General features: G+C 46.3%; 1 long non-coding RNA gene across 1 annotated transcript; it reads left to right on the forward strand.

Moving 5' to 3' along the window:
- Positions 1 to 3,422: 3,422 nt before the first annotated feature.
- On the forward strand, positions 3,423 to 7,155 carry LOC308476973. Its single transcript, XR_013986299.1, has 2 exons — positions 3,423 to 5,095; positions 5,997 to 7,155. It is a non-coding gene; the product is annotated as an uncharacterized lncRNA (long non-coding RNA).
- The last annotated feature ends 1,054 nt before the right edge of the window (positions 7,156 to 8,209 follow it).

The following is an 8,209-nucleotide window of genomic DNA, read 5'->3' on the forward strand; positions in this document are numbered from 1 at the left end:
CTCCGACTCTTTTCACCAGGCTCTCTCTTCAATCACCCCGGTTCCCAGGGGGGGGGGGGTTACGTTTCTTCTCCCTCAGTTCATCCTCCAGCACAGTTCTTATAATTCCCCATCGTGAAATTCTTAGTTTTTATCAGCAATACAAATCTTTTTGGACCTTGGTTGCCCCGTCCTTGTCTTGAAAGATTTACAATAGGGGGGGGGACTGACTTCCTTTTTGGATCCCCCCCCGCTCGTATCCAATTCAAAAAGAAATTCTTTTTTTCCTCCTTTTAAACCCAGTTTCCAAATTACTCACGGGTTGTTGTCTAAAAGTCCGAATTTTCAATAGAAGAAGTCAGCGCTCTCCGCCGGATGGCATGCGGCTGCGCTCGGCAGGGATAGCAGAGGACTCAAAGCACCACGCTTCTCCCCGGCACCCGATCCTTAGCCTTTAAAAAGGCTCCTTCACGAGTCGGGAGGGCGCTAGCGGTGCCAGCCGAGTCTCCATGTCCACGACCCTCGTGGCCGTGGTTTTTAAGGGTCCCCGCATCGCCGGTGCGGTAGGACCCAGCCCCTGCCGAGCAGACTCCCTCCGGAGCTCGGAGGGAGTCCGCCATTCGGCGATGGCGCCAACCCGGAAGTCGAGCTTCAGGAATAACTTTCTGACTGTAAGAGCTGTTCAGCAGTGGAACAGACTCCCTTTGAAGGTGGTGGACTCTGCCTTAATGCATTTCTGTCCCACCCTCAAAGAGCTCAGGATGCCACTCACCATTCTCCCCTTCTTTTTATCCTCACAACAACCCAGCGAGGTAGGTTTGCATGCGGAAGGTCCCAGTTTCAATCCCCAGCAACTTTAGGTGAGGCTGGGAATGTCAAGTGGGTATTGCATATGGATGCAATTAAAGACATTCCTATAGAATAACTCAATCCATAACTATGAGCCGTGGGAACTCACAAGCCCAGAGGCAGCATATCACTGAATACCTGCTGTTGAGGGCAGAGAACAGGGGAGAAAGCTGGCACATTAATTCCCTGTTTGCCCTTCTGAAGGGTCCAGAAGAGCCGGGGCCACTTCCAGCTTTTGCATGCCCAGCCATGATTTAAATTTAAAAATGACAGAACACTGAAACAAAATAAGGTGCCGAAAAGAGAGCGAGTGGTTTGTTTATGATAAAATCAGCTGATCTGAGAGCATATCTTCACCATGGTCTAATAGCTATATTTCCTCCTATATACATAAAAAGTTAAGGCTGTCACCATCCAGTCCTCCATTGGAAGATTTGTCTCAGCGCAATCTTGGGTTTTCATGAAGTCAGCATGGGCAAGAGAAGCAAAAGAGAAGGCAAGTTTCAAAATGGTGGTTTTAAACAAGAGCAGGGGTTTGGATAAACCAGGGGGGTGGGACACAGAAGAGTGTGAGAATATGGGGAGCTTGAAGGGGCTGTGAGTGGATAGGGGTTGGGGTGGGGGGAGGGGTGGGGGTTGGCAAGTGGTGGATTAGTGAGCAACACAAGCAGGGGTGGCAGCCTCTAGTTATTATTAAAGTTTTTAAGTCTGATATGACAAAATCTATACTGGTTAACAAAAACCATGTCTTTTACCCAGTGCTTTTTTCCTGGCGTCTGCATACCCCTAAACATTTTGTGAATCTTTGTACTTTTGTCCATTTACTGTATTTATTTTCCCCGATTTGAACTGTAAAATGGTGATTTTCTTGAGTCAAAATGAGAGTACCCCTAAATATTTTTTTTAGAAAAAAAGCACTGCTTTTACCAAATCAGTTCCTCATTTGCTTTAACTTGTGCTCTAAGCTGAGAGTATGTCACATTTTGCTCTGATAACCCAGGTGGGGACTTGGGTAATATGGCGCCCTGAGCGAGGACAACCTTTGGTGCCGCACCCCAAATACTTCTTATTTTCGCAATAATTCATTTTGGTACAGTTGCTTTTTTATCAGAAGGCACCTGTAGACATATAGGTGTTGTATTATTAATGTTGTTGTTGCTGCTGTTATTTTGTTCCCCCTCAGCTCAGCACCGGGGGTGGGGGGTGGGAGTCATTCGCACTGCCCTACATCTGAATAAGCCTAAAAAGAAGTTGTGAGGCTTATCAAATGCCAAAAAATTAACAAGAGTCTAGATTCGAGGCCCCATTGGAATTTGAGGCATCTCACTGGCCTGTCTTTGAAAGCTTTCTGGAGTCATTTATAGCTGGCTGCTGTTGCTGGCAGAATGTGGGTACCTTCGATCTGACTCAGCAGGGCCCTTCCTGTCTTCGTGACTTGCAGCTGGTCCTGACGAGAGAGGCAGGCATGTCTGGACTAGAATGAGGCAATCTTTTCCTGTCTGCTGCACCCTTTTCTGCTTATCACTTGGCTCCCACACAGCTGGTGCTGCCCCGGTTCTTATTTCATTGACCACAGACTGGAAGCGCAAGGGCACGAACCTTGCGCTGACCTGGTGACAGAGAGCTTGTGGCTGCAGGGTGGGGTCCGTGCCTTTATTTCCTCGCTTCTCCCCATACTTCTTCTTTGGTGATCACTCGTTGCCGAGTAAGATTGTCTTCCATAAACACGGTTTTAACAATGAGTCCGTAAGTTACTGTGGGGGCCAATTCTAGATCCACACATCCTTCCACAGTGGGGACATTGGTTTCCAGGCGGGAGTTGATCACGGTGTGGATTTGCCAAGCGTGCCTTCCTCGAGTGTCTTCAAAGCCCATGACACCTTCGGAATAGAGTAGTTGCTTTGGAAGACGATAATCAGGCATCGGCACAACATGACCAGTCCAACAAAGTTGATGTTGAAGAATCATTGCTTCAACAGTGGTGATCTTTGCTTCTTCCGGTACACTGGTATTAGTTCGCCTGTCTTCCCAAGTGAGCGTCTTCCATCATATGAAAGAAGGTGTAAAAATTATTGGAGACACCGTTGATGGAATCTTTCGAGGAGTTGGAGATGGCGTTTATAAGTAGTCCATGTTTCACAAGCATACAGTAAGGTTGGCAGTACAATAGCTTTGTAAAAAAAGCAATTTGTTTTCCCTGCGAATGTCCCGGTCCTCAAACATTCTGTACTTCATTTGGGAGAAAGCCACACTCGCAGAGCTCCAGCGGTGCTGGATTTCGGCATCAATGTCAACCCTTGTGGAAAGATAACTGCCCAGGTAGGAGAAGTGATCAACATTCTCCAATGTTACACCATTAAATTGGATTTGTGGCGCTGCAGAGGGGTTATTTTGTACTTGTTGGTGCATCAATTTGGTTTTTTGGATGTTGAGCGATAGGCCAAGCTTTTCATGAGCTTCTATGAAGATATTTAGGATGGTTTGGAGGTCATCCTCTGAGCGTGCACACACTACGTTGTCATCAGCATACTGAAGCTTTATGACGGAAGTTACAGTAACCTTACTCTTTGCTCTCCCCATACACCCAGGTACTGTAGCATAGACAAATGCCACAAGCCACGCTGAGAGGTTAAAACAGCAGGGGAAGGCTGGGTGGAAAGGATAAAACATGGCTGTGCTCCGAGGGAAGGGCTGTAGCTCAGTAAAAGAGCATTGTCCTGCACGCAGAGTCAATCCTTGGCATCTCCAAGTAGAGAGAGAGAGAGAGAATATGTATCTGAATTTTTTGAGTGAAAAATCTATATGCAACCATCCTTTCTGGAGTTTGAACATCACAAGATGTACATCTTGCAGGCTAAAAGTTTTTGATCTAGGCCTCTCTGGATATCACACTGATTTGACTCCCCATCCTTCCCCAAGCCTGGCCTGGAAGATACAATCCTTAAATCCAGGCATAACATAGGCCGATTTTGATAATTCACTGGCACGATGTACTGTACACATGAACAGTGACGATCACGTTTTCAGGACTGAGCCCTGAATTGCAAGCGTGTTCTACTAGGCTCTGATATATCCTCATTTTTTGTCTATTGGTTGGAATACTTTGTGCTTTTAATTGAGAAGGGGAAGGTGTTTTTGGATAATGAAAAGTTAGATTGGTGTTTCGGGGGAGGAAAACCGCATGCAACTAAAAGCAAGTGTTCCTCACATTTTAAGAGCTTGATTGTGTTTAAGGGTGTGTGTTTTTGGCAATTGTTTATGTATAAACAGTATATGAATTCAGAAATGTATGTCATGAGGCATGACTTAATTTCTAAAAAGAAATAGAGTCAGTCTTGTCTGAAAAGCATTTTTGGACCCTCTTACATGAAAGCTCTTTCCTGCCCATCAATGTGCACATGATAATTGATGTCTTTTAGTAAGGAGACGCTGGCACTCTGCACGTGTGGAATGGCACACTTTCTTAATTAAGTGTTGTACAGCAAAGTTACAAATTGCAGCCCTACAAAATCAAAATGTCAACAGCCAGCATTAATTTCATCCTGCAGTAGCAGAAGATTGCAGATAAAAACATGTGTAGGTAGCCAGCAGAGGTCGCTGTTGTAACATAACTGCTATTACTATAAAATATTAGGTTGCTGGTTGGTTATATTAGTTCAAAGAAGAAACAAAAAAATCCAAATGGGGCTTTTCACAATTTTACTAATCAGATCGATATTTTGACTCTTCCAATAAATGATTCAGGTAAAATATGCTCTTCAGCTTAATATTTCCCGTCACCACTTTCATGACTTTCAGTCCTTTTTTCTGGTTTCCTTAGTACAGCTATAGATGATTCACAGCACAGCCCTAACCAGGACTACTGAGAAGCGGGGCTTACTCCCAGGTAAGCAGGGTTAGGATTGCAGCCTAAGACTGCACTCCTATGGCAGTTGCCTGGATTTACCTCCAAGCAACAGGCACAGGATTACACTATGAATCACCATATTCCAAAATTCCAACCTGCAATACAGCTAAGATGTTCCCTTAACTGTGTTTATCCAAGGGGAAAAAAATGTTTATCAGATTTTGCCTTCTTGCTAATCCACATTCTTGCAATATAAGAATCAGAAACTGTTTAACACTCTTCACAGGTATTTTTGCACCAGAAGGGAAGCAGGAAAGGGGAATTATACACCTGTAATGGGAGCTTTTTTTCTCTCTCTTTTCTTTTTTTAAATAGCACGCTAATAGGAAGATGATGGCCCATCTGGAGTCTGCGCCTCAGGTAAGTGCTTCCTATTATAGTAGGGACCAACTATGTCATAGCAACTGCTGGGTCAACTTGAAGAGAGACTCCCTTGATGTCTGATTGCAGCATTTGAGAATGCAGTGATCTTGCAGCCTTAGTACCATTTCCTCCTAAGCTTTCTTCCTTCTGTTATTTCCTTCCAAAAGTCTCCAACATTCAATGTTGTTCCTTATACTAGTGAAGGAAAGGGAGGGCGGGGGGGAGCGCATTGCCCCCGGCACCATCGGGGAGGGGCTCTGGACACGCGCCACGCACCCCACCACCGCACCGGGTGCCACGCCCCTGCGGGACATGCGCCACACTCCTGCGGGCGGCATGCCACACCCCCTGAGACACACGCATGCCACGCCCCTACCTGCTCTCCGCCCCCGGAGCATGCAGCTTTGCCACTGGTTCCTTATAGACAGGGAAGGAAACTTCCCTTCCCGTCCCACCATTCACTTCTGCTTCTGGCAGTATCAATCATCCTAAGGATTCTGCTTTTGTGGCCAAACGCATAATCTCTGTTCATCACTTAAACCAGACAATCTATAATCCCCCCCTTTCCCCCCAGAAAAGTCCAGAACAAGCATTGATATGCACAGTCTCTAACAGCCAAGGAGGTTTGCAGTCTCTGGCTGCATAATAGGCTGTTCAGGGGATACGGTTCCTAACTGAACACTGTTAAAACTATGTTGCTCCCAATAACACATCCTGTGTGGGGTTCTGGTACTCGAGTACTTACAACAGAGGTGTAGGATCTCAACATGGCTTGGAGTGGGGGTGGGGATGCTCCTGTGATGTTGAACGTAAGCACCGCATACTTGTAGCACATTCGAATTGAGAAGCTGTCTAGTTTTTCTAAATCTAGCGATCTCCACCTCTCTCTTTCCTCCAGTGGCATACCGTGGGTTGCCAGTGCCCGGGGCCGCTTGAAGCGGGCTGCGGAGGAACACGCACATTAAACTATCTAATGGCATCTGTGTCACCCAGGAGATTGCTGCCGCAGAGATAAGAAGAGTGGTTCTGTTGTCTGGAGAGGTCTCTTCCTGGTTCGCATGGAGAAGCAGTTTTCAATGGAGCCCATCAACAGAAGCGTGAAACTGTACTGAGGCAGCACCAGGTGTTCACGTTTTGAGCCCCCTAACACTTTTGCACCGGGGGCAAATGCCCTTGTGTGTCGTCTCCCCCTCCCCCATGCTACACCACTGCTTTCCACAATTTCCTGCCTGGAGATGAACAGTGAGGGGGCATGAAATTCATGGAGGGCATATGCGTAACTCAAGCCTCTCCCCCCAAGGCCTTTTCCAATTGGATCAGCGACCTCTGCCCAAAAAGTAGAGGCTGAACCATGTCACTTCCAGGGCAAATTGTCTACTTAGCTTGAGCAAATCTGAGTTGTGGAACATAGGAAGTTATACTCAGGTCAGCTTGATGATATCTACACTGACTGGCAACAGCACTCCAGCATTTTAGGCAGGGTCCCCCCACCCCCAAGCCCTAGCTGGAAATGCCAGGAATTGGAGATGGGACTGAAGGAGGTGAGGACAGGTGACCCCACCTAAGCCCGAAGTCACACACCCCCCCCCCAACCAGGCCTCAAAACTGTCCAAAATTCCTTTTGTCTTCTAAAAATCCAAAACAGCTTTTCTCTGCTTTCCTCACAAGATGCATAGGAAAAATGTTATTCCTTTATCAGTACAAGAAGGCTTCAAAAGGCTAATGAATAGGCTCTGTCATTGCCAAGAATACTCAAGCCTGAGAACTGACTTTTATCTCACTCAGTTGCAACATCTTTGGACATGCTGAACCGCTCATTCCCCTTTCCTGGGAAGGGCTCCAAGAGTCCCAAAAGAGTCGAAACACAGGAGCTTTCTGTTCATGCTCAGAGGAACTCGAGGCAGGACTCTGGAGGAGGAGGAGAAAGGGGAGGGAACTGGAAGGGGAATATATACTCTGTGCAAATGACTGTGAACCCGTGCTTGTTTGTGAACTATCACACTTGCTCCTTCTACCAGTTCATGGATGGTAGAAATAAAGCTTTTTCTCTGAAACTATTCCTTGAGTGTCTGTTGACTCCCATCTTCCTTTCCCGGGTGCAATATTTTTCCCACCCGAGGGCAAAGCCTCATAAGGCTACAGGACTTCTTGCATGCTCAGTAGAAAAGGATGCCTGTGGCTTGCCAGCTGATTATGCTGAAGTCTTACATTGGCAGCCATTTTGTGACTAGCTCTGCCCCTGCACCACCATTTTGTGGCAGGCGGGCCTCACTAATTTTCAGCCGTCTCACGTGGGCCCCGAGGCTATCAAATTTTCAGAAACCCCAGTTCCAAGGGAACAGCAAGAATGTAAGAAGTTGAACACCACTGTTATGTATTGGGTTTAACACTTTTTATGTTACAAGGCGCGTTCTAACCAATCGTATAAGCGTTTGTAGACGAACGTTCTAATGGCAAGTAAGCGCATGCACTTTCAACTGTCAACAGTTCATGTTGGGGCTTTTATTGAGTAGTCCTGTGAGTTCGGGTTTGGTTTTCCTATGAGTGAGCCATTGTCACTGACAATGTTGAATAAACGTAGTTGAGGAACTTATACTGCCTTGGGCTTCTGACTTTTTCTGAACGTTTAACAACCACCTTGCCAGTTCTGCAGTTCAATTCATCCCATCCTAAGACTGCTTGCACCTTCAAAAAACCGCTACCATTGGAGTCCCATTGCACATATATGCATTAAATAAATGGACCAGAAGCCTGTTCCCATGTGGAAAGAATGCTGTGAGCATGCGCCTCTCCCGTTACTGCTTGCAACAGCCGTGCCCCCTCCCCCCCCAAAAAAACCAAACACATCTTTCCTCAGTTGACAAAAAGAGAATGTAAGTTCTCCCTGGAATCTGTATTTGTTGTGGTTGGAAGGCAGTGTATTTAATTATCTTTGGGATAAGATGCACTTCCCAACTGGTTATTGAGACCGCTGCAAAATAACAATGGGGAAAGTGACCTACGCGCTGTGGCAGGGTAAACACAAATGAGGACCGACATGGGGGAGGTGGAGGGATGACACTCGTTTGTGTGTGTAGAGTAAAAAATAAATAGAATTTCAGCACAATTTTA

Source organism: Podarcis pityusensis (assembly GCF_964106645.2).
Source record: "Podarcis pityusensis genome assembly, chromosome: 5".
Classification (NCBI taxonomy): Eukaryota; Metazoa; Chordata; class Lepidosauria; order Squamata; family Lacertidae; genus Podarcis; species Podarcis pityusensis.